The sequence below is a fragment of the Furipterus horrens genome, unplaced genomic scaffold (genome assembly GCF_987537825.1).
Source record: "Furipterus horrens unplaced genomic scaffold, mFurHor1.1.pri manual_scaffold_8, whole genome shotgun sequence".
Lineage (NCBI taxonomy): Eukaryota > Metazoa > Chordata > Mammalia > Chiroptera > Furipteridae > Furipterus > Furipterus horrens.
The window spans coordinates 74,658,423-74,685,789 of record NW_028327178.1 but is presented as its reverse complement, the minus strand read 5'-3'; the positions used below and the strand labels follow the sequence as shown (position 1 = coordinate 74,685,789).

General features: G+C 38.6%; 1 pseudogene across 1 annotated transcript in view; it reads left to right on the top strand.

The window, feature by feature from the left end:
* The first annotated feature begins 1,776 nt into the window (after positions 1–1,776).
* LOC150003173 (ADP-ribose glycohydrolase MACROD2-like) overlaps positions 1,777–27,367 on the top strand; it is a 61,632-nt pseudogene continuing 36,041 nt past the window's right edge. The window contains exons 1-3 of the transcript XR_016512606.1: positions 1,777–1,813; positions 2,158–2,232; positions 2,489–2,578. The product of XR_016512606.1 is annotated as an ADP-ribose glycohydrolase MACROD2-like (transcript). The remainder of the gene's footprint in view (positions 1,814–2,157; positions 2,233–2,488; positions 2,579–27,367) is intronic.

Below are 27,367 nucleotides of genomic sequence, written 5' to 3'. Positions count from 1 at the left end.
GAGGAGAGGCTCAGAAACTTATCAGACGTCTATTACTGGGCCAACATCCGAATCATAGGGCTGCCAGAAGAAGAAGAAGAAGAACTAGAAATGGAAAAATTATGTGAAAAAATAATGAAGCAGAACCTCCCTAACTTGGGGAAGGAAATAGACTTATAGGTCCAGGAAGCACAGAGAGTTGCAAAAAAACTGGACCCAGGGAGAACCACACCAAGACACATTATAGTCAAAATGTCAAAAATTAAAGATAAAGAGAGAATCTTAAAAGCAGCAAGAGAGAAGAAGAGAATTATGTACAAAGGGGTCCCAATAAGACTATCAGCTGATTTCTCAAAAGAAACTCTGCAGGCAAGAAGGGACTGGCAAGAAATATTCAAAGTAATGAAAAGCAAAAACCTACAACCACGATTACTCTATCCAGCAAAGCTGTCATTCAAAATAAAAGGGCAGAGAAAGTGCTTCCAGGACAAAGTAAAACTGAAGGAGTTCATCAGATCCAAACCACTGTTATATGAAATGTTAAAGGAACTTGTTTAGGAGAAAGAGGATCAAAACTATGAACATTAAAATGAAAACTGCATCACAACAACCAACAGCAGAAGCTAGGGAATTGAAACAAAGGCAGACTAAGTAGGCAATGAGAGTGGGAAAAGAACTATAGGTATGGGGAACATTTTTGGGGAGGTCAGTGGGGAGGGGAATGGGGGGAAAGAGAGGAGATGGTACAGAAATTAAGAAGCATAGTAGGAGTGAGTGGAGTAGATAGGAAGTTGTTGAGAAGAACTATATACACAACCAATGGACATAGACTAAGTGAGGGACAATTTGAGGGAGGGGGGTCACTGGGTGGAGGGGAACAAAGGGAAAAGAAATTGGGACAACTGTAATAGCATAAACAATAAAGCATATAAAAAATAAAACAGTTGTGTTAAAGAGGAAGCTATAAAGATGATAGGTTGTATGTCAGCTTTGCTACAATAACAAATAATCCTAAAAGTCCCAGCAGCTACAACAACAAAGGTTTGTCATGTCTCTGATTGGTTCTGCTCCACAAGTCTTCATTCCAGGATCTAGGCTGAAGGAGCACACTCTTTTAGGAGCAGGAGAGCTGGGGGAAGCATGCAATGGATCTTGAAGCTTCTGCTTAAATCTGGTACACATCATGTCTGTTGCTGTGCCATTTTCTAAACCAAGTCACATGAATAGGCCTTGCATCAATGAGGTGGGAACATACACTTGTCCCAGAGGGACTGCTACAGGTCACATGCACATACAGAGAAGTAGTCTCCTCTTATAGAAAGGCATAGGAACAGTAGAAACAATGGTGCAAATACCACAGGGATGTACCCAGGCAAAGAGCCTAAGCTCCTCTGCATCCCCTTTCTGCTTATAACCAACCCTAGCTCTGGAATTTTTTTAATTCAATAGTGAAATATCCTCAGCATAAAATTTTTCATCAGTATGAGTAAAAATGGACAGATTATAATTTACTCCCTTAATGAACACTTAAGTGTTTTAAACTCTACAGGAAAAGGGAGGAGGAGAAGCCAGGGGATTAGGAAAAAAGAAAAAAACATTACTAGATAATGAGTCTCATCGAAACTAATAGTTGGCTGAATTCTCTCCTGACCTTTCTATATTTAGTAGGTGCCATTAGAGAATGCTTGAGCTGTTAGGTGACCCAGTCTCTGTGTGCTTACATTGCTCAAATTTTTCATGCTCCATTGATGGAAGAACGAAAATGCAAGTAGTGTTTTAATTTTCTAGGAATCCTCAATGCAGGAAATATCTATATCTTCAAGGAAAACTAAAGGTAATTAACTCATGCAGCCCAGAAATTGTTAAAAATGTCAAAATTTCTAGGTTGTGTTCACTGCTGTTAGAACATTCATAAGCTAAATATTAATTATATTAATCAGCTACAAGAAGAGTTTTTGCCTAAATTATCAGGGTATTTCTTATAAAATAATTGAGATAAATTTGATGATCTGCAAAGTAATACATTCCCCTTATGCTTTCATTCAAAACTGTTCTCTACTTCTCCATGCATGATTAAAACACGGTTTCTGACTTTTTTTTTTTTCAAACCATGGGTAAAGCTATGGTCATGCATGTCACACTTTTTAAAAAATGTTTTTTAATCATTCTTCTTAACAGGAGAAGAGAATGATTCAATGAAGAATGAAATAAAAATCAAGGCAAAGTCACAGAGCTCATACATGGAAGCAGAAGGTATTAAAAACGGCATATATTGTTACCGGAGAATGAGATAAAACTATGAACCATGAACACTTGTATGTATGAGAGCGGTGTGGGTGTGTTTTAGGCAATGATTTCTAGAGAATGGCAATAATTTTCTGCTTTGTATGACTGTTAAAACTCAGAGAGGTTGAGGGAAAGAACTTTAATTTTGTATGCTTTCGTAACTGTTTTCTCAGTGATTTCAGCTAAAACATTCCTGAGTATCCTTCCATCTCATTCTATTTAGAGCTTTCATCAAGCCGAGAAGATGCCACAATTGCAGAGCAACCAGAAGTGATTCCACTAACAGGTAACCAAGAAGAAAAAGGGGGAAAAGGTAGGACTGCTTTTAAATAACCCATCAAAATAGAGTTTCTTTGGAATCTTGCCTAGAATTCACCATCAGAGTTATCCTCATGCAATGTGCAGTCTCTTAAAGGGGAAATAAACTACTTTTATGAGTAGAATATAATCAATTAGCAAGGGAAGATACTTGGAACAGTTTTCTGTCCTTACAAGTAGTATGAATATGTTTTTATTATTCATTTATATTCAGTTTAATTTTTTTTAATGTAGAACTAAGAAAGTCTATAAGAAGTAGAAATAATGGACTAGATGGATGAGTCTTAGAAAATTTGAGGTGGCTATAAAACGAATAGATTGACCTTTTTGTACTGATTTCATCTGTCATCCTTCATATGATAGTAATTAAATAAGTTATATAAAATATATATTTTTATGAACTTCTAAATTGTAAGCTTTGTCCAGGAATATTAGGATATCATAATACTGAATACTGTTAAAAATAACTGAGTATTTTATAATATTTTTTGAAGACATTGGAATAATGAACACTTTGTAAAATTTAAAGCAGTGTTTAGGACAAGAAGTCAATACATTGGAGTAAAGATAGAAATATATTTTTTTAAACCTGCTTTAAAAAACCATTATCAAAAAAACAGTATTTATTGAAGAACCAGAAGAATTTTATTTTTTATATGTAAAGCAATCTCTTAAAAGAAACTAAAATATAAAGTATGAAGTGAAATAATTTCTCTGGTACACTATATCATAAATCATGCTGCTCTTAAATAAATATATGTTTGCAAAGCAGTTGCAAAGTAATAATTTGACTGGCCTTGTTTATAGGACACAGTGATCAATTTTGTTTCCAAATTAAAATGCAGACATGTCAATTGTAAAATCAGGTCAATAGTAGCTACAACTTCCAAATTATTGAACTCTTCTTGACAGAAACATTGATACAGTTTAATTGGTGCATTTAGAGCATAGTATTCTTCTATGTCCTTGCCTCTAATAACCTTTCTGCATTGCAAATACTAGTTTAGGTTCACAACACCATGCTCCTAGCAAGTTAAATAAATTGTATGTTTGATATATTTTATATCTGACAATGAAAACAGACATTTGATACAACCTTTGCTTTAGATACAGGTACACAACATTGCTCCTTTCAATTGTACTTGTAAAATATAAAATACCCAGTGGTGCCTGCCTGTTTAATTTTTCTATAGTAGAAATTATTTACTTTGTATATCATACAAGACATGCAAATGAGGAATATCAAATGGATATACATTTCCTCTTATTAACTTAACCTACAAATGAAAATTACTTGTTTTCAGCACACATGGACATGTCACCATTCTTGCAGTGGCTCCTCTAGCATTGAGTGTACCTCTAATTACTAACAAGTTAACTACCCACTTTTCACCTCCTCCTTGTGAGAGTACCAACCCTCTCCTGCAAATAGTGAAATAGTATGTGAGAAAGAAATGAGGTCAACTTCTGCTACTTGCTTGTCAAAACTTTGAAGTTGAATATTTTGATTTAACTTTTATCTATAGGGGAGTAATAACACTTGTGGGCTTGAATTAACCACATTGTCCTTTTCTTTCTTTAACACAGATGATTAACTTGGCCCTACCTTGAATATTTCTAAGTTTGAAATAACTTAAAATGCATCACCTTTACCATTTTATTTGCTTCAAAGCAAAATTTAAAAGCTATCCAGTTCCATATAAGAAAAGTAACCTAAGGAAAATGAAGCAACATAGATTTAGGGTGCTCTGCTCTAGCTCTGCCCCTAATTAACAAGCTAGATAACCTTGAGCAAATTATTTAATCTTCCAATGCCTCAGTTTCCTTATCTGTAAAATTGTGATGACAAAAGTCACATAGTTATGGTGAAATCTGAAAAACAATTCTAACAATACCTGAGACATAGAACGCACTCCATAATCAGTTAGTATTTATCATAATTTGATAAATTGATGATGAAGTCAAGAGAATTCACATGTAGAGTTCCTCATCACCACTTATTGTCCTTTCTATTTGAATCCATAGAGACTTCACATATACTACATTATCTTTCAACAAAAATTGTTCTGCACTATTCATTTTTAGCATTGTTACCTGCAAGGTGTTTCAAATATGCACATTTTATTCTATTCCGGCAGCCATCCGTCTCGAGAGACGATGGTGTAGCTTCTTAAGAGTCTATCTGCACCGCCGAGAATGGCTGTGCAGTCCCACTCGGGAGTGACACGGTATTTGTCTCCTCCCGTGTTGAATCGACATCTTGCGATGACGCTGGAGTGTCCTCTCCAGTGAAGCTGACGCTACAGAGCCTGGGCAGGGTGATATGGAGGGTCTGCTGTTGCCCATGCAGCAGACCCCCCCTCTCTTCGCAGCTGAAGGATCCAAGGGAAAGACGGAGTCAATACAGCTTGGCTTCAGGTGCGCTGCAGGAGTTGCCGGTGTTGACTACAACGTCAAACCGCCTTAGGGACTCCGGCTCCGAATTTTCTCTCGGGGTTTACTCCTTTAGCCTTTCCCCTGAAGAGGTATGCCGCAAGGCAGCGGAGCTTTTTTGGAGTCAGAGTTTTCCTTCTCTGATGTGCCCTGACTGGAAGATCGAACCAGCGACACTTAGCTCGGAGGCCGACGCTCAATCCACTGAGCCAAGCCAGCCAGATTTTATTCTTTTTTATTCTATAAAGGTATAATAATTAATGAAAGATGATGTGGGAGGCATCTCTCTTATTCATAAATTTCTTTTTCTTTGTCTTGATCTCAATCTTCTGTTTTAAAAATGCTGAGTGAACAATAATTTTTATTTTTCATTGAGATGTGATTGGCATATAACTATATTAGTTTCAGGTGTGTAACATAATGATTCATAAAAAAGAAGCCATTGACTTATAGGTAGATCCACAGAATAAAAGTAGTAATTAAGTTCAAATAATAGAATTTTTGTTTGTTTTCTATAGGTATTAAAAAGTCTTATTTAAAAACATTTTGATAAAATAGCTCCAGGTTTTGTGTGTATTCACAGTATCTCTTAATGGAAAGTTGAACATATGTATTCAGACTTATTCTTATCTGTGAACAAAAACAAATTAGTATTCTATTACATTTGTAGGCAGGTTTTCTATAGCTTTAGAAATAGTGATTCTCTTATTTTGAGAATCTTTCTAAGGAGACATAAAGGGGTTTCTTTCAAAAAGTTCCTGATGAGAAAAAAATGTATAATCTTTTTCTCTCATTTTGTAGCACTCTATAAGATTAGAAAATGTAGATAATCTTCAGGCTTCATCTTCTATGGCTCCCAGGTGTATGGCACAGATGTTGCAACATTAAGTTCTGAAGTTAGCTCTACCAAAATATGGGTTTTGAAAAGAAGAGAAAATATTCAGCATAACTTCATGCTGATAAAATTACACAATAGCACAATGGACATGTCCCTAGGAGACCTAAAATACAAAAATTTCAATAGACATAAAGTGAGATTTCACATATGGCACTTTTCTCATATTGCCACATTGCTGCCTCCTAAATGAGTCCAGTTATATGCTTTCCCAGCAGGATCTGCAGCACATATGAAATCCAGTGAAATAACATCACTTAGGTTAATAACCAAATAGGAAAGTAATATTACAGAAGATCTCCTCTAAAAAGGATCTAATATTTTAGCATAAACTACAAAACCAGCATTAAAATGTTTTCCTGCAGATTTTTATTTCTAGTTAAATTTAGAAATATTTGACACAAACTCTTAATTATATTAACATTGTGTTATTATATCACATAATTTTAATTTATTTTTTATTATGAATATATTAGATTTTTTCTAAGTGGTATGTAGAAAGCATACATCCCCATTATTTTTCTTGAATCAATTACTAAATGTAATATGCAGTACTAATCTATTTACCTAAGGTTCACAAAATTGATGGAGACTGAAAGAATATTGTGGTTTAAGTTCTTCTTGGGAAAAAAAAAAAGTGGATATAGACAGGTGGAAAGTGATGTGCAAGCTAGCAACAAGGATAAGTTGTAATGTCCTTAGGCTTACAATGCAGGTGCTGATGGATGACTAAGGGATTTAAGCATCTGAAGATTCTGTTATCCTGAGGTGGGCAGGCAGAGGAGGGATCCCGGAACCAGTGCCTGGAGGATACCAATATATATATATACAATTCACTTTCTCTATGCTTTTTTTCACTATCCCATATGAATTTTATAAAGTGTGTACATGTATGTGTCATAGGGTTAAGGCTCAGAAGATCTGACTTTTAGTTCTGGCTTTGATACTGCCTAACTATGATCATGAGTGAGCTTCTTAAACCTCTGGGAGCCTCAGTGAGAGATGTATTTATCCTCGTGCATTTTGGAGTTATGAAAAAGATAAAATGAAACTGTTTTTGAAGAATGGCTGGGATAAGCAAGGTTAGCAGGGGTGAGCAAACTAGGACCCATAGGCCAAACCTGAGCTGCTGTCTCTTATGGCTTATAAGCTAAGACTGGTTTTCACATTTTTAAATGGTTGGAAAAAAATAATAATAATTTCTGAGATCTAGAAATTACATTAAGTTCAAATTTCAGTGTCCACAAATAAATTTTTGTTAAAACATACAAAGCCTAAAATGATTACTATCTGGCCCTTAACAGAAAAAAAAATTTTTCTGACTTCCAATTTATAGCATCTATGTCAATGTAGCCCAAATTACCCTAAATGAGAAACCCCTCATTTCCACATGGAACTCCTTAATTATACAGTCTTTATAAGTATACACAGACATATATACATGTATGTTTCACTAGTATTGGGGAAACTGGATTATCCCACAATGCCTTGCCCTTCTGCATGCAGTGTTTGTTCTGTCCAACACTCCCCAAACTGGTGGGCTGGCGAAAATGGCTCCCCTGATGTTAACCTCCATAAAGGGGGCCCAAAGTGGAGTGGCTTGGGTCCCAAAAATTTCAACCTGTGGATGGCGCGAAGTAATCTCTCTTCCTTAGAATAAAAATGTGTTTCCTTTAAATATAATTCTTTTGCTGCTGTGCCTAAAAGGGGGTTCCATTTATTTACTAGTAAACCAACTGATCTTTGCTTTCTCTGGGTATACTGCAAGTAAGATTTGCATTAGGACTGTGAACTAAGCATCCTAATCATAACAATTTTTAAAGAAAGACTGAGCTGACAGAACTAAGAAAGACCATGTAGTGACAAGTCTATCCATAAAGTAAGTGGGGTTATTAGGAATTGTAATAATATAGATGTGTACATGTGTTCACTTACATATTTTGTTGTAAAGATCAAATTCTTGTCAACAAATATTTTAACATATAACCTTAAACTCAGATATTGGTTAGAGTATCTGCTGTCAAATTGAAGTGCTACTTTTCTCTTTGTTTTAGAAGTAATCCCAATTTCTTTTCATTACTCTATATATCAGGTGCCTTCATTTCAGCACAGTATGTAAAGAGCAGGTGGTATAAGGAGTACTTGAAATGTTAATTATTTTTTTCATTTATTTCACTGTGAGGATTTACCTTTCAATGTGTTTTTATAATCAAGATGGAAACAATTAGGGAGCTTGCTGCTTGAATGTTTCACTACATTTATTTTATAACATCTGCTGCAATGATTTAGAAAAAGAAAAAAAGGGAAGTAAACATTTTAACAAGAGCAAAGGGTTTGGTTCGATTGTATGCAGTACCTTTATTTCACTGTGAATCTTTAAAAGAAATGTTGAGATGAATCAGTCATATTTCCAACCAATAAATATCATATCGTTTTTAGAGCTTACACTTTTGGCATAGAAGTGTTATAGTTTATTAGCCTTGAATTTAAATGAAACTGATAAAAAATGCAAAGAAATAGAAATGACAGGGACAAAAAACCTGGATATTTCTTTTTAGAGGCATTTTCAAAGGATATTTTTTTCCATTAATAATATGTAGCTTATTCCTCAAATATACACAAAAATTACTTCACCTGTCCTTCCTTTTTCATATACTTTTGAGCACAGTCCATGAAATAATAATATTCAGGATCAAGAGATAGATATATGGCTCATAACATTAAGATATGGACATATAATTTTAATGTAAGGGAATACTTTTCAAAATTAATAGTCATTTTATACTGTTATATTACTCTTATTTTTCCATTAAAAAATATTATAGACAACCTTGTACAATAAATAAAACTTGCATAACATCTAATAATTAAATATAAATAGACAAAAAAATAGTTTGTGTGTGTATGTGTGTGAGAGAGAGAGAAAGAGCGAGCTTGAGATTTAAAGATGCTATGTTGCTAGATTTGAAGATGGATGAAGGAGGTCACGAGACAAGAAATGCAGGCAGCCTCTAAAAACTAGAATACGTAAAGAAGTAGATTCTTCCCCAGATCCTCCAGAAGGAAAACAACCCTGCTGACACCTTGATTTTAGCCCCATAAGACCCATTTCAGACTTCTGGTCTCCAGAACTATAAGAAAATAAATTTGTGTTATACACTAAGTCTATGGTAATTTGTTACAATAGCAATAGGAAACCAATATGTTTCCTTGCAACAGAATTTCTGCAAACCATGTTGAAAAATGTAGTCTTACCTTTATAGATCCCCAGAGAAAGCAGAGGCTTCAATATCTTCCCATGTTCTAGTTCAGAATTATTATACAGTTATTCCTCCTTCTATAATCCATGCTAAATTAGGCAGCATTTTTATTATCATGACCCATTCCTTTTTAATATCAGTATTTTGTTTGTTTGACAATTGAAATTTAATTCAGGCAAATCTAATTACTGTGGTCACAATAAATAGAATAGTTATGCATCTCTAGGAAATTCAGGGAAGATAAAATGAATTACAGCAAAAGCATTAGGGAAATAAAGAAAGGGAGGAGGGAAAGAAAAAAACAATGAAAGACGTAGGAAAAAACAAAGAGAGAAGGAAGAAGGATAGAAGGAAGAGAAAAAGCTGGTGCTTATTTTCTGGTCTGGGTAAAATAATGAAGTAAATATTCAAACAATACTTTTGGGAAAGAAAGAAGATATAAAACTCATGTCTAAATTCTTTCCAATTTGGCTCTCCCTGAGTAACACCACAAAATGTGAATACAGAACCTCTTGACCCTAAAAATCTAATATTTTAAGGCCAAACTGACCACAAATATTGTCAGTATATTATTCTAGTACAGCGGCTCTCACACTTAGGTTTGAATAAAAATTAGAGTGTTTGTAAAACACAGATTTATGGACCCATCTAACCCCAGAGATTCTGATACATTAGGTCCTGGTAGGCCTGGAAATCTGCACTTCTATTGAGTTTCTAGGTGATAGTGAAGCTGCTGGTCTGAGGACATGTTTTGAACAGCACCACTAGTCTAGTATTTTACCTCCAAATTCAGACTATTCTCTTTGAAAATCCCTTAGACCTTATCCTCCACTTTATTTTTGTTGGAGAGCAGGTATTTAAACACTGTAAAGATATCATGTAGATGGATGGATGATGGCAGATATATGATAGATAAGTGATTAGATAGATAGATAGATAGATAGATAGATAGATAGATAGATAGATAAAAACATAGAACATACTCCCTTCTCACTCGATCCAAATTACCTAGACACCTTGTTAAAGGATGAATTACTGGGCCATGTACCTCAGGTTCCTGATTCAGAGGATCTGGGGACAGTGGGCAGGCAGAAATTTGCATTTTTACAAGTCCCCAGGTGATGCTAATGCTGCTGGCCCAAGGACCACACTTTAAGAACCACTAGCCAAATCCTTGTTTGTTATCCACTCATCTGACATATCAGGCATTATGGGAGGTCTTCAACATCATCGTGGACTCCTGGGACCTGCAGCTGAACACTGAGCATACGGTAGATGTGGTAAGGATGTGGACTTCTTCCCAATTCGAATCCCAGTATGTCTGAGATCAGCTGTTTGTAAGCCTTTCTTCCCATTCGTGCTCTCCTTGTGGTCAATGACAGTTCGTCTCTTCCATGGTGGCAGGTCTGGAACCATGTGGAAGAGGGAACAAAGAGAGCGTGCAGAATAGGACTTGCTGGTCCACTGGAAAAGGAAACCCAGGGTACTCCAAGAACATCCTGACCTGGTTATCTGAAAATACATAGAATTCGAGTTTTGTATCTGAAAAATGTATTCACTACTGAAGTCATTTTTTTTTTCTGGTTTTGATGGAAAGTGAGTAATAAAAAGAAAAAATTTTCTTCACTGTTATCTCAGTAGTTTTGTCCATCTTCAGACACAGAAGCAAGATGGAACAACGTAAAAAAAAATGGCAGTTCCTCTGCAAAGGCTGAAAAAAAAGAACAAAAATAGGGTTGGAGGCACCACTGTGTTCTACTTCAGGAGTAACCCTACACAAAGTAAAAACAAAATTTGTTTAGTAGTCCCTGTCTATTTAAGTCAGTTTGTCTTCCAAATTCTAACGTTTTCTCAGCTGAATTAGAGGAGATTCATTATTTACAAAAAATAAACAGAGAAACTGAACAGGGCTTTCAGAGCAATGCCCATAAGCTGTTTGCCATATTGAATCAGCACCTGGGGCATTGATTTGAAAGCTAAAGGCAGGCGGTTCACCTGGGTTGCCAAGTAAAACAGAAGCAACTGTCTGGCTGACGCATCAGAAAGAACAGAGAGAACGCACGTCACCAGGGCCCCATCTGAAACTGCCTTTCCAGAACGCAGATAACCTAAAAAAGAAGCACAGAGGCTGTTCTGACGCCTAATTCCAGTTTAGGAGCGTATCTCCTTTTCTCCTGTCCATACACTCGCTACCTGTGATTTCTAATTAGAAACACCTTTCCAAACCAAGCTACCTAATTCCTCTTTCTCCCTTAAAAAGGGTGTCCCTTTTCTGCTGTCAGTTTGGTTTTGCTTATTCACTAAGCATTGTTGTCGCTTAGTTCTCTAAACTTGTTCGGTCAGCCTTTCCCAACATTCCAACCAGTAACTGACCGAGTAATTAAAGAAATCCAGTACCTTTTCACTCTATTTGCCCTCTTCCTTCTCTCTCTCTCTCTCTCTCTCTCTCTTTCTCTCTCTCTCTCTCTCTCTCTCTCTCTCTCTCTCTCTCTCTCTCTCCCTCTCTCGTTTTGTTTTGTTTTTAGTAAAACCACCAGCAGATGGTTAGAGATTTTTTACCCTTTCATAACTTTGTATTTTCCCCATCTCATCAAGCATATCTCAACCAAATGTAATTAGCTTAAGGCTTCTGAGCCCTTGTGGGAGATCAGTTAAAAACCTGAGCAACTGCAATAAAGAGCTTGAAAAGTGAATCCCGGAAGGCTATGAGAAACCACAAGAGAGCCACTATTATTTAGAGGCAAAAACCTCTCTCCTCCTCCCCATCACTCCTTCTTTTGGTATTTTAAATTCTTAGAATATTCATGAGGTCTCCAGGGCTTTGGAAGTCTATTGGGATCATTATTGGGTAGGTGGGATTTTTAAGCTTTTTCAGTAGGGTCAGTGTCTGGCTCCTTTTAATTGATTTCAATCAAGGGGTGCTTTTTAAGTAGCCCTAAGTGAATCCCAAATGGCAAACAGTTTGTTTGCTGAATCTCTTAGCATTTTCATTAAGTTTTTTATCCTTTGGTTGTTGGAAACTAGCTGGTAAGCCTTCTTTGTAGTTCCAAGCATTTGATATGAAGACTAAATTAATTAACTGCAATATAGATGTGCACCCTGCCTCTCAATGGCAGGGAAAGCCTTACTTCTGAGTAGCCACATGTATTTTAGCACTTGATACCACAGTCGAAGCCCTTTTCTCCATACTTGGGAGAAAGCAAGATTTTGAGGTAAAATTGAATTCTATTTTTATTGAAATAGAGTGAAGGTGTGTTTGAGCATGTGAAGCACAGATTTGTGTGTGTGTCTCCGGGGAGGGAGGTGTTAGGAGAGGAGCATGGCTCATCCTTGGATGGTGTGGTGTGTATTTATTTTCCCCTTGCACTCGAATGGGAGGCTCCAAGCCTCAGGTTTTGGGTAGTAGGATGATTAAGTCTGTTTTATTATCTGTTTCTCATTGCCAAGATTTGGATAAAAGGGGAATTATTCTATGTAAATCCACTACCATCTTGTTCAGATAAAAGGGACCAATGGCAACAATCGATTAGAAAGACTTTTTTTAAATCTCAAGTGGACTAATTAGGTTTTTGTAAGAGATTTATAATTCTATAATGAATATGTATTGCCACACCTTCAGAGGACATTAAAAACATGATATAAAGGAAAATTCCCTTTAAAACATGGGAAGTGTGTTATGAGCAGTGTTATGCCATGGAGTAGGCTTGCAAAGCAGACTCCAAACACTTATGAATTAACCTGTCCTCTCCAAAATACAACATAATGTTTGAAGTACAAATTGACTTACACAAAGATATGAGCAGAGTAACAGTTTTCTATAGATAGGACAAATAAAAAGTTGCTGTTCTATAGATGCTTTACTGGAATCGAGCTATCAATTCCAGTAAAGCTGCACTATTGCTGCTTGGAACACAATAGACCCTTAGAAACTGGAATATCCCAGCCAGGGGGATAGTTCTTGATCACAAACTAATAGTATTGTTGCCAAATTAAGACAAAGAGAAAAAGAAAATAAATGGCTGAGAAAACCTTCACTTTATAACAGGATACAGAGCTGGCCGATCAACAGTGGACATGATCTTCTCCCTACGCCAGCTGCAGGAGAAGTGTCACGAGCAGCATAAACCACTCTACCTCGCCTTTATTGACCTCACGAAGGCGTTTGATCTGGTCAGTCGAAGCGGACTCTTCAGCTTGCTACGGAAGATTGGCTGTCCACCACATCTGCTTGCTGTGGTCATGTCCTTTCACGACAACATGCACAGCACGGTGTCCTACAACGGCGCAACCTCTGAGGCCTTCCCAGTCAGCAGCGGAGTAAAGCAGGGCTGCGTCCTCGCGCCTACGCTGTTCGGAATCTTCTTCTCCATGCTCCTCCAATACGCCTTTAAGGACTGCAGCGAGGGTGTCTTCATTCACACCAGATCCGATGGCAAGCTCTACAACCTGGCCCGTCTACGAGCCAAGACCAAAGTCAAAGAGGTGCTCATCCGTGAGATGCTCTTCGCCGACGACGCAGCTTTGACATCACACTCCGAAGAGGGACTCCAGCAGCTAGTCACTTGCCTTTCCCACGCATGCAAGGAGTTCGGACTAGCCATCAGCCTGACGAAGACGAATGTTATGGCTCAAGGCACGGGGACTCCCCCATGCATCACCATCGACGGATACACCCTGGAGGTTGTCAACGACTTCACTTACCTCGGGTCCACCATCTCGAGCTCTCTGTCAGTCGACTTGGAGGTCAACCGGAGAATCGCCAGGGCAGCCACAGTTATGGCCAGACTGAACCGGCGAGCGTGGAACAATTCCAGCCTCACTGAGAAAACCAGACTGCGCATCTACCAAGCCTGCGTACTCAGCACTCTCCTCTATGGCAGCGAGACGTGGACCACCTACGCAAGGCACGAAAGGAAACTCAACAGCTTCCACATGAGGTGCCTGCGACGCGTCCTGCATGTCGCCTGGCAGGATAAGGTCCCCAACACCGAGGTGCTGAAGCGAGCCAATATGAGCAGTTTGCATGCAGTTCTTAGCGAGAGACGCCTCAGGTGGCTCGGCCATGTCAAAAGAATGGATGCAGGCCGTATCCCCAAAGACCTCCTCTACGGCGAGCTAGCAGAAGGCAAGAGGATGACAGGGCGCCCAAAACTGCGGTTCAAAGACATCTGCAAAAAGGACATGACACAATGCTCCATCAATCTCAACACATGGGAAGTTCAAGCAGACGACCGCCTAGCCTGGAGGCTCGCGGTCAGGCAAGGTACGTCACGCGCGGAGGCTGCGCGCAACGAGGAGGCGGTCCAGAAAAGATCGAGGCGGAAGCAGCGTCAGCAGCAGCAACAACAGCCATCTGTCTTCACCTGTACCAAGTGCGGCAGGGATTGTCACTCCCAAATCGGACTGCACAGCCATTCTCGGCGGTGCAGATAGACTCTCAGGAAGCTACGCCATCGTCTCTCGAGACGGACGGCTGCCGACGACGACGATAACAGGATACAAAAAGGCACAAGTTCTGTTGGCAAACTCAATGTCCAAAAAATGTGCAGAAATGACCTGCTACAGAGATCCTTTATACAACACTTTCACCATTATCCAGACTGCTGTGGGCAAGGATAAGTTTGTTCTTTGCATGTTCCAAATAACCGAAGCTTAATCAGAAAAGTTTTGGGGCTCATTATCACTATTTTAGAACTTTCCAAAATGACGATAGCCCTTCTCCTCCATTTTAAAGTTATAGAAATTAAGGATGTGAGGGGTAATGCACCTGGGCTGAGCCCTATATGTAGATGGTGGAGGCACGACCTGACCTTTGTTATCTAAGTTGTGGCCCTGTATTCTGTCCACCCTACCGTTTTCCCTATCAGCTGCCCTAAGGGGTTGTGCATAATAGAATATGATTTTCAAAGAGGTGTCTGCTGAATTTTAACTTAGTTCCTTTCTAAAATGGTAAAATCATCCTACTGTAATATAGGTGTTGGAATTGATACTGGAGTTCACCCAATTTAACCTCCTGCCCTGATGCACAAAAGTCCTATTTCTTCCCAGCAGATGTTATAGCCCTCACTATAGGAAATACATAATGGGGAGTTCGTTACCTTTCAGAGCATTCTTCTGTCTTCAGTTCATTGTGAGTGTTCAAAAATGAACTTGACTTTCCTGAAGCTTCTGCTCATTCATCTCAGTTCTTCCCTAAAGAGGGAACTCAAATGTGCATGGCCCATAAGGAGAGAGACCCTTGAGTATCTGAAGGCAGTTTGCAGAGCCACTTCCTGTATTTTCTGGTTAGTCATATAATTCATTCCTTACTTATATTAAACACCTCTCATATTACATAGTTTCCAAACTCTTCATCGTCTTGGCTGCATACCTCTATGCAAGCTAGATTTGCCAACATCCCTTTCAAACTATGGATATAGAATTGCACAGAATGATCTAAACCTTCACTTGTCAAATCAAAGGCTAGAGATTTATTTTGAAAATACATAGCATCAGGCCCTGGCAACTTGAGTATAAATATTTTTCTGGGTGATATGGTAAAGTACCCCCACAGTGGTACCAAGAACATCCTTGTTCACAGCCAGACTACCCAACTGGGCTTTTCTCTAATGAGCCAGGAATAAGTTATTTACCCTGGGCTTGGTTTCCTCACCTGTAAATGGGGATAATAATAGAACCTACCTCAAAGGATTATTGATAAGGATCATATGATCTAATATGTGTAAAGTTCTAGCAATAGTCCCAGGCATATAGTAAACTCTTTGTCAATATTAATTACTATTATCATCATTGTTCTGAACAGATATCCTCACATTTTTTGTGATGAACAGTGACAAATCTAAGAACTAGAAGAACCTGAATCAAGTGTTACCTTCTGCCCTAAAATGACTTAGCTAATCTACTCCCTAGTTCCTATAAGCACAATGTGGGACCACAAGGGCTCCCTGAGAGACATCCACTACTTTCATCCTGCAAATGTGCCCCAGCTATAAGTCCAGTAGTTTTCCTTTAGCTACCAACATCTTTGATAGTAAGCGAGCTCACCAAGGGATGCAAATGATGAAGAAAATCACCCTGTAGCCCTTGGATACTGGCAGATGTGCTGTGTCCTGAGAGTGTCACAGCTAGTACTATTCCCATGCAGAAATGACAAAGCCATGCATACAACTCTAAAATCTGGCAAAAAAAAAATAGGCCTGCCGACTTAAGGAATAAAACATGAATGGAGGTGGACCTGTGTGCTCTCACTGATATTCTGTTTACTTAGGCACCAAATAGTAAATGCTGCAGCATATAGAACATGACTGTCATAATCATGGTTGATGTTTGTATAGAAACCTGGAAAAACAGGGACACAGAGTATAGAAACAGCCATCATGCAGCTTGTAGATATAAAATTTTAGGATTTATTATTAATTCCATTCTCGTATTCCTGTTCTTTGTTCTGAGGTTTTAAATTTACTAGAATTGTTGCTATTGGTATCATAGCATATTATAAAGCAGGGAATGGAAATAACATTCTGCACCCTCCACCATCCATCCATCCTATGTAGAAACTCAAAATACCCAAAGGAGCCACATTCTCAGAGAGAAGTATTAGTTTGAGGACAAATAGAAATTCGGATTCTGGCAAACCAGTAACTGTAAGGACTTGCTGTGAGAGACAGTGGTAACTCATCTTAATCCTTCTAGGTCATTCCTAATGGGTTCAATCTTAGACAACAATGGCAGAAGTCCAATTTTTCTCTCTACTTAGTTGATTATAAATGCTTTATAAAAGCTACATTATCATTGGTGTCTTAATTCTTATTAAAATTATTAATGATTATGCAAATACCACCTGAGAAAAAGACAAGAGAAAGAGAATCAGATGGGCTTATGATATAAGTCCTGGTGCATCTGGGTCACCCAGGCAGCACCACACAGCCTGACTGCAGAGAGTTGACCTTCAGAGGCCCTCCTCTGCAGGGATCCCACAGGACCAGCATCTTGCGACATTTTGTGCTGGTACAAAATCCCACAGGCACTCACTTCTTATATCAGCATATGCCAGTGATCACAGGCACATAGACCATGGGACAGAATATAAAAGAATAGTGCTTTGCCTTCTTACTATTTTATCTTATTTTTCCTCTAGAATTTATATTTTGTACCAATGATATTGTAACAAGGAAGTTTTAGAGACTAGGGAAAAAATAGCACTATGAGTTCACAACCTTATTATATCAAACTTCTTTGGGTTTTATCCTCTTTAGAGTCATGATTTCAGCTATAAGGAGGAGTCTGAAAGCCCTCATGGAAAGCTCATCCCAGTCTTACATGTATGCTGCTCCTGGGTTATGGTCTTTGGGGTTTTCAAGAGCTTAGAGTATGAGAAACCTGTGGGGAGACTTAGCATCTCCTTCATCCCTCAGGGGGATAGATCAGAAACCCTTGGCAATCTCATTTTGAGCCCTGTGAATCCAGATTCCTAATGATTTGGATTCTGGTAAATCAGCAACTGAAATAAAAGCAGCCCCAATGAGGGAACACAAACTTGGGTAACCAGAGACAGAAACTGTACCCTCTCAAGACAATTTTATGTGGTCTTATCAAAACCAAGACCTTTCTCCCCAAAGGGCATTCTCTTATTCTCCCTTTTCAAAACCAAGCAAATCCTTTTCAAATGTCAGGAAAGTATTTCTAACATTTCACAGGCTGTGAGGAAAAGTTCCCCTGAACACACTATACCCCTTAAATCTGGGACTTTGAATATCTTGCCCTAAATGGAAAACAAGATGGTTTGGGTCAACCCATGGCTGGGGCTATGTTAGTAAGAGAAAAATGTTTGGTGCTGTTGGAGGTGCTGTGGACTGGGAGTCTGAAGAAGTGTGTCCTAATCCAGATTCTGGCAATTTTCTCTCTATTGAACAATAGGGTGTGAGACCAAATACTGAGGATGCGACATTTGTTTGTTGAAGGTGCATAGGTGCTCCCCAGCAGGATGACATGGCAACAGTTACAAAAACAATAACTACTGTTCTAGAATGAGCCAGTTGACCATACCCTTTGGATGAACCTGGCTTCTGCCTGATGTCTCTGGGGTAGTTGTAGAGCCCTAATTGTCTGGAGTTGCAAAGGTTGAAACACTAGCAGATTCTAGTGGTACTGAGTGGTACAAGTTGTTCTAAGGTGCAGAGTGTTAGTCTATGTCTTTTTAGAAGATGTTAAGGTGGGATTCATTGGGGAAATGCAAGGTGTTTCTTAAGGGAAATGCCTGCATGAGAGAAAAGGAGGAGGGGGCTGGTAAAGGCAGAGAGAGCCATCAGACCACACTATGAGTGTGACCTCCAAATGAAGGAGATAAGGAGGGAAGGTTGGGAAGCATGCAGTTTAAGGAAGTATTGACAAAGCACCTAGGAGTCCTTGAGACAAATTTAGCCAACAGCAGACTTGCTTTAGTTCCCCACAGTCATTGGGAGGAGCCTATGGGGAACATGGCCTCCAGACAAATGAAGTGACTGACTCCAGAGCCCAGAAGCTGTGGCCCTCAGTCAACGACACTCCCTGTGATTGGAAGTCTGCAAGGTATTGATTTGTGGCTGACACACAAAGTGCTAGAAATGTGGATAAGCAGCCAATAAATCACTCTACTTTTTAATCAAACAATTTAAGTGTGTAGCTAATTCTCAAAAAAAAAAAAAAGCATGTTTTGGCCCTAGCTGGTGTGGCTCAGTGGATTGAGCTCCGGCCTGCAAACCTAAGTGTCGCAGGTTCGATTCCGAGTCAGGGCACATGCCTGCGTTGTGGGTCAGGTCCCCAGTTGGGGGCACGTGAGAGGCAACCACACATTGATGTTTCTCTCCCTCTCTTTCTCCCTCCCTCCCCTCTCTCTGAAAATAAATAAGTAAAATCAATTTAAAAATTTTATAAAATTTTTTGAGAAGTCTGTTTTTCTCCTAAATTGGTTATAAAATGTAGTAACCAAGATTTAGACATCCAGAAAGTGAAATTTCTTTCAAAAAATAAATTTATTGAGGGCTCTGAAGTCAATCCTAATTGTAGTCAAATCTGAATACATGTGTGTCAAGGAACTGAGGATTTGCAGAGATTCCTCTGTGGGAGCCCCGCATGCCAAGCTTACCCTGCAATGGACACCAAAAACCAAAGGTCAGAAGATTTCTGTAGCAGCACCTTATTTTGCACCTGTCTTTTCCCTATTTTTTCTCACACATCACACAGAATGTGGGGCGCTTATGTTTTTATTCCTCTGACCCAGGTTGCCCAAAGTAGTTTTCACTTTTGATGAGTTAAGTTTCTCCTCTGCACATTCTATCACTCTGACATAATGTTATTATATATAAAGTGCAGAATGTTTGCTGGGACATCAATCCAATTCACTGCCTCTATAGTTCTGTAGCATTTTACTTACATTCCTATGAGTAACAAGTATTTTAATGCCAATGTTCCTTCCCTTTTTGGGGGACCAGAATATCAGAATTCCTGGCTGCCTACATTATAACTATTTTGGTACTCCATTCTGGAACATGCGCTTAGCACCCATGTTCTTAGCAGCCAAGTGAACTTTGACCATCAAAGATCTGGAGAACACATGAATATTCTCAGATCACCAGGGATCATGCTTCAAGTGTGAGAGACATATAAAGGTGCCTTATGAAAATACTTTTGGGAGCAAAAAAATATGCCAGATAATTTGTATCACCGACATGTTTTATTATTTTTGCACTTTTGAAATATGGCATGGATGCTTAGTCATGTCAAAAAGATAATAATATACAGAAAATCTTAAGTGAAAGGGAGTATAAAGACTTCACTGCCATATCATAGCTAATGTGTTTTAAATTGAATAGTTATATGTATATGAACTTTTTAGTGCTCAAACACATTTCTAACATAACTTAAATTTTAGCATTATGGTTTTTTCCCTATATTGTCAAGTTGAATTGAATAAGGGAACAATAATATATCTAGAGAGCAAACACTTATTTTTTTCCACTACTGTATTGCCAGAGGTTCACTTCACATGGCACATAGTGGGCACTCACAAGATATTTGGGGGACAAGTGAATGTTATTACTCTAGCTGCCAAGATTGTAAGATCTGTGCCCCACAGACAGCACTAGCTACATGGTGCTAAAATGGTGTATCTGTGAGTCTGTCTTCCATGGATACTATGAGAAGCTCTGCAACAGGTAAAATGTTTAATTCTCAGTTACTTCCCAGCCATTTCCCACAGCTCCTGGCCCTTAATGGTGCTCCACAGATGTTTGCTGAACTAACATGAAGTGGCAGAAAGGCCACACCAATTTTTCATCAAGTTCATTTCATTTGAAAGATAGACAATATGAATCACAGAGATTAAAATATTGCAAAGTAAATAATACAAAATGGTGGAGGGAGACCATATGACAAGAGTACACAAAAGAATTAAAATATGGGAAAATTAAGTGCCTGGAATTAGCTCTCATAGGGAAAAGAAATACAACAATGAGATCATCAATTCAGGCACTCACTTCAGAACAATGTCAGGCTTCTGGTGTTATAAATTCACATGGTCTTTTTTTTTTTTCCCCTAGGCTAAAAAATAATGTTATTGCTGTGCTATGTTTAATGGTTCCTGTAAGTCATCTTTTTGATTAGCCAAGCATACTCCTTTCAGTAGCTGTTCTAAACTTTTCTTATTCTTTTCCTTTTCTCTAAATCCCTTGTCCTCGCAGATGGTCCTCTCACTTTTCTGATAAAATCAGGATTACTGAAGAGGAAATCCCTTAACCTTCTATCTTCTTTACCAAAAATATCATTTTTTTTTTAATTTTATTTTTTGGTTATTCAATTACAGTTGTCCCATTTTCCCCCCATTGCTCCCCCCTCCCAGCCCATCCCTTCTCCCACAATTATATCTCTCCCCATTGCCCATGTCCATGAGTCATTCATATACGTTCCTTGACTAGACCCTTCCCTTATTTATCCCCCTTCTCTCCCTCCCCCCTCCCCCTACTGACTACTATTCTAGTCTTTGCCTATTTAGTTCGTTTGTTTGCGTTGCTTTTTAGTTTCCTGTATTGGGTGATATCATACGGTATTTTGCTTTCTTTGCCTGACTTATTTCACTAAGCATAATTTTCTCTAGTTCCATCCATGTTGTCGCAAATGGCAGGAGTTCCTTCTTTCTTTCTGCTACATAGTATTCCAATATCTTTGATCTAACACATGTTCCTTTTTATTCTCTTCTGTCTCTTCATAATAGCTATATTTTTCCTTTCCAAAAATTAACCTTAACATTGCATCATGGTCTCTTACCCTTTTATTTTTTGGTAAAACAATGCCTTGTCTCCTCAATTATTTCCAAGTTACCAGCATTGCATATAGCTTTCTTTCTAACTGTTCCTTCCCTTTGGCATTCCAAAATACACAGGTCTTCCCTGTCTTAGAAAAATAGTAGTGTCTATTGTTGCCCACTTCTCCTCATCAAGCCCATATTATTGTTCATGGCTAGGTGCCTTATATGTATGACATACTATATCCATTCTTCCACAGTAGTATCCCTCCATTATAACAAAGTTCTACTCATGCTTTAGGTCTTGGCTCTGTTCACATTGGACTCCCATGCTACAAATGTGAATAACAAACATGGATTTCTACATTTCGCATTTGGTAGCCTTTTCCCAATGTTGACTCTGCCTGTCTGTTATGCAGCATTAGTTCCATAAGCTTCCCTTGACTTTCAAGTACGATGCATGCACCTGCTTTTCCCTTCACACCATCTCTAAATTATTTTTATTTCCTAATTGCAGACAACATCCCAAAACCTTCTACTCTTTCTTATTGAAAAAGTTTTCCTTGATAGTTTGTTCATTTTTATGGCTTAAGTAAAACAATAAATCAATTTCAAAGATTACTGAGTACCTCTCTACAGCCAGTGTTTGGGCATCATGTATAAAATATTTGAATGAGTTATAGAAATAGGACACTGGATTAGTGGGTTAACCATTGAGTCAAACATAAACATGGTTTTTTGGGGATGCAAATAGAATAAAAATTTTTTACAGGGCTGCAAAGAGAAACAAAGTTCAAAAAAAAAGTTTAAAAAGAACAAACTGACTTAGAAAAGTAGGTTACAAAAGAGTAGAAGGTAGTAAATGGAGATAGAATGGACAATGAGCCAGGATTTCATCTGAGTAGTCATACTAATGGAAGTGATGTTTAAGCTGAGTAGAGTTAGCCAGCTTGGGATGGGGGTGGGTGAATGTTGCAAGGGAAGGGAGCAGCATGTGCAAAGGTCTACAAAAGAAGACACACCTCCATTTGTTCACGTTCACTGGGCACCTGAGTGTTTACTGACACATCAGCATAATGACTAACAATTATTTCTTAAGCACCTTATTTCATGTGGAACTACAGGTACTGTAAGGATAGTAAGTAGACTTCCTGGCTATCTATAAGCCCATGGTCTAATGGGGGAAAGGCCAAATGAGTGATCATTGTAAGTCCACTATGAAAGAGAAGAGCAAGTCCTGGGCTGGGGCCAACAGGAGGGGAAGATAAGCTGTCTTCAAACAACACCCACACTTCATCCAATTATGATAAAAAATGACCACCTTGCCAGTCAATCACATACATTATGACATTATCTAATATATTCCCTTCTACAAGTGCCACCCATGTTAATTTGAGCAGTTGAATTACAGAAACAAACAGGCTCCAAATCTCAGTAACTTAACATGAGAAAAGTATATTTATTACTCACCTCATATTTCAAAGTAACTCTGAGGAGGGAGAAGGCCTATCTACACAGTCACCCAGTAGTAACCCAGGATAATTTTTTCTTACATGTCTTGTAACTGCATTTCTTAGGGCTTCGGTATCCATAATATGATTCTTGACCCAGCAGCACCAGTGTGACCTGGTAACTTGTTAAAAGTGAAAATCCTTGAGCTCACCACAGACTGGCTGAATCAGTCTCTGGGATCTGGAAATATGTGTTCAATGAGCTGTCTGTGTGATTCTCAAGTTTGAGAACTACTGCCAAGATCTGGCAGAGGAGGGCAGAAAAAATGGAGGACCACACAGGAGAGTTGTTAAGGACTAGTCCCAGAAGTAGCATATTTGGCTCCTGCCCACAGTCCATTGGCTGCTACTCAGTCACAAGGCCTCACATACCTGTTTAAAAGGTGAGAAGTATAGTCTAGATCTATGCCCAGGAAGAAAAGAACTCCTCTCCTAACCATTTTTCCCACTTATCTTTTCTCCCTCTCAAATTCATTTTCACCTCAGTAGTCAGACTATTTTTCCTAAAAGGTGCATATGTTGTGCCACTTCCTCACTAAAATCTGCACTGGCTCATAGCCTCTGAATGATAAGTCTTAGCGTCCCAAGACTGCTGCCACTGGCTCCATGGCTCTCCACCCTCCCTTGAACTCCAGCTGTCTTGAACTGCTATGATAACAAATGGCTAGTCCTCTTACAAGACATGTGACCTCTTCTCTGGACTACCATGGCACCTGTTGCTTTTCCCATGCTCTCTTCCTTCTGGCCACTCCCATTCATCTTTCAGGTCTCAGCTGGGATATGACTTGTCCCAGAAACATATCCCTGAAACCACTCCCTATCCCTCCTTCTGGACTATGTTAGATGCCCTCTACTGACCCAGAATAATTCTTATCACTTTGAATTTCAATCACATAAGTCTCTGGAGGTCAGAGACTGCACCTTACATAGTGTTGTTTCCTTGTTGCCCATAAAGACCTGGTACATGGTAGATGCTCAGTGAATGTCTGCTAAGTAATTGATTTAATGTGATTTAATAGATGTTCAGTGGGTGCTTACATATGAGAATGTTGATTGTCTCTATCCTACTTTCACTAGAATTGTTATTAAATCCAATAGTATTACTCTTTCTCAATTAAGTACTGCACCTAAACTATAGCCAAAATCTTCAGGTCTGAATACCAGGGGGCTGCTGCATACAAATGAGACTGGGGTGAAGCAAACCCATTTCCATCACCAGAAAAAAATTAATTCAAACCCATGGTGTGGTCAGAGTCACCCATCTTTTTATAGACAGTCTGCATATTTTTATCCCATGTGAATTTACGTATGTAATTTACATAATAAATAAAATAAGCAAGCTCTGTATTTGAAGTGTAACCAAATTACATTGTTTAGAAAACAAAACAAAATAAAGCTTACTGGTACTGGTAGGAAAAGGAGATCATCTCTCAGTAGCTTAATTATCAGATAAATCAGTTCCCTATTGCTGTCAATGCTTCCGCCATGACTCATTCAGATGGAGTAATTAACAATTAAAAATGTTAAACTCAGAGGATGTTCTCTTAAAAAGCTATAGCAACACCCTTTATAGGGATATAAAAATAAGTAGCATTAGCCTCTGAAAGTTAAAATAATTCCTGTTCACAGAACCTAAACAGAAACACATGTTTCTGACCCTGGGATATCTCTCTGTTTCTCTCTCTCTCTCCCCTTGCTCCCATCCCCCTTCCCCCATTCTCCTCAGTCTACAAGCATGACTACTGTTTCCATTTCAAAAAAAATATGCCCAAATTAAGTCATGTCAGTTGAATTCTCCATGAAGTAGACAACTAGATGGAGTTAGGAGCAAAAGACCCTGATTCCACATTTTCTATACTGTCATTGCCTTTAAATTGGGATAGAGTTTCATTCGTCTTTGTAATCATATAACCCAACAAACTGTAGACATTGAATAAGAATTTACTTAATGAATGAATGAATGTATGAATGAATAAATAAAGTGCTTTTCCAGAATTTCTATCAAATCATAGAATTGTCATTAAAAAAAGGAAAAATGGGTCAAAGCAACAAAAAGAATTATGATCTTTTTTAAGAATGTGTAATTGAGATAATACTATTCCCAATGTTTCACTTTTTAAAAAAATATTAGCAATCATTTTTATGCTATAAATAAAATTTCTAGTAATTAATACATAAAGCCCATATAATAGAAAAGGTCCTAAAGATGCAGCTTTCTTCAATAAGACACTGAGAAAGGTGAGTATGATTTTAGGTCTTGCTTTTAGTTGTTTGCCTGGAACATCAGTCAAAAAGTAAATTATTCTCAAAGTTCCATGCCCACAGGAATCACTGGAGAAGCTTGTCAAAATATAGACTGCCAGGCCCCACCAACCCCAGATTCTTATTCAGTAGATTCAATAAGAAACCCAGAAATCTGCATTTTTATAATAATATCCAAGTGAGTCCAGTATAGATGGTCCATGGACCACATCTGGAAAAACTCAAGTTGATCACTGCAGCTGCCATCAGCTAATAAACCTCTATGTCACATATGAGATATATTTAAAAACACAGCTTTTTCCAAAGGTAAAATCACTACTGAAATAAAACTGTTTGATATCCATTATTTCCTATAATAATTTTTAGAACAGTATGATAAGTCCTGAGACCCATGTATGTACCCGTTTAACTTAGTTGGACCAGGGTGGACAAAACATTTCACAACTATTTAATACGTTTTACTGACTTTGTGGGGAAGAGTTAATGACTCGTTTTTCATATTTAATGTTTATGTCACCCCAGTAGGCTTTCTTTTTCCATTAATAGTAATTGAAATTATAATGCCTTCAATTATAAGAATTACTCATTTATTAAATATCACTGAGAAAGAAAAAAATTCCAAAATGGAGACTTCAATACAGAACAACAAAGAGATTAAAGGAGAAATAGGAAACAGTTGCCTTAGTTTGTGTCCCTCCAAAAGCAGATCCTGATCCAGGCCTTGTGTTCAGGTAGTTTAATTGAAAGATGTCTCCAGGAAACACAAAGGAGGTTATGGGAAAATGAGACAGGGAAGGGAAGGCAGCCAATGAAGCATGACTGATACAGAGAGATCTGATCAGATCACTGGGGAGAAGTAGGAGGGGCTGCAAGAGGAGTTTGCCAAGGCAACAGTAAACAGTCTAGGATAGGATTGGCTGAGAAGCTGAATGCTGCCAGAGCACATGGAATTATGGACAAGAAGATTTGAAATAAAAGGAGGGCTCTTGGATAGGTGAGTGTGGGCTGGCTCTGGGTCTCTTCCTGGAGGATGCCTGGATGATAGTGCAGCAACTGCCTGCATTTCCACACAGATGGTATTTTGAATAGAAGGGAACTCCAGGCACAGCCTAGGATTGGATCAGGCTGGTTTGGCAGAGGGTGGCAGGTTTAACATTTGGGTGTTCTACAGAGGATGACCTCCAAGACAGAAGCCTGCCACTCTTCCAAAATTGCATAGCTTATCTTATGTTGTTTTAGTTTGTAAACTTATCCTATAGAAACAAGATAATTAAAACTAACAGGAGGAATGATAGGAGAACTCAGTTTAGCCTTAACTGATAGGCCTACATGACTAATTCATGTGGAAAGCTGTTATTCCAAAACTGTGAAGGTTCTGAATAAAGGCTCCTTTCCTTTATCACCAAACTTATGCTTCTGGAATTTTTGCCTGGAGTGTTTCAGTGGGCAGTGGGACCCCAGTTGCTGTTTGATAACATGGTGTCCTGAGCAGATTGCTGTTGTGAGCAAACAGTTCAGTCTTACTGCAGATCCTTTGAGGCATTGTGTAGAAAGCATGTAAGAATTGCTGCATGGTGGGATAGGGAAGCTAGGTTATTATCAAATGACTCCCTTTCTTCATTGATTGAAGGGTGTCTCCAAGGGTGTTAGACCCCCAGTACTTTTTGGTGAAGAGTAGTTAAAAAGCAATTAATTTTTAGACATCCATGTGCACAGGACCACTGGGGTGGACCAGCTACCCTAGCACTTCTAATGGAGAAGCCAAGAGAGTCAGGCCCTGGAGCTGGGAGCTTTCAGAGTACATGGGGTGCTATCCACTGCAGCTGCAGGGGAACTCAGAGCTGGCCCAGGCGTGATGGCCCAGGTACCAATAGCTGCTCCAAAAAGCTAGGAGACTTCAATGTCTTACCTTTGGCTTTTATGGAAGATTAAAAAATATCTTCCATAAACATTTGAATCACAAGCTATTGATAATCATGCAGGTCTGTGTCCTGAATTCATGGCCCAGTGTGGTCCATGGAAAACCCACACATGGAATTTAATTTAAGTGACCTCTGGTTGGTAATACTGTCTAGTGACTAACAAGGAAATGCAAATCCTCTGTTTCGACTCAGCTTCAATCCAGGTTAATAGCAATTGCAAGGCC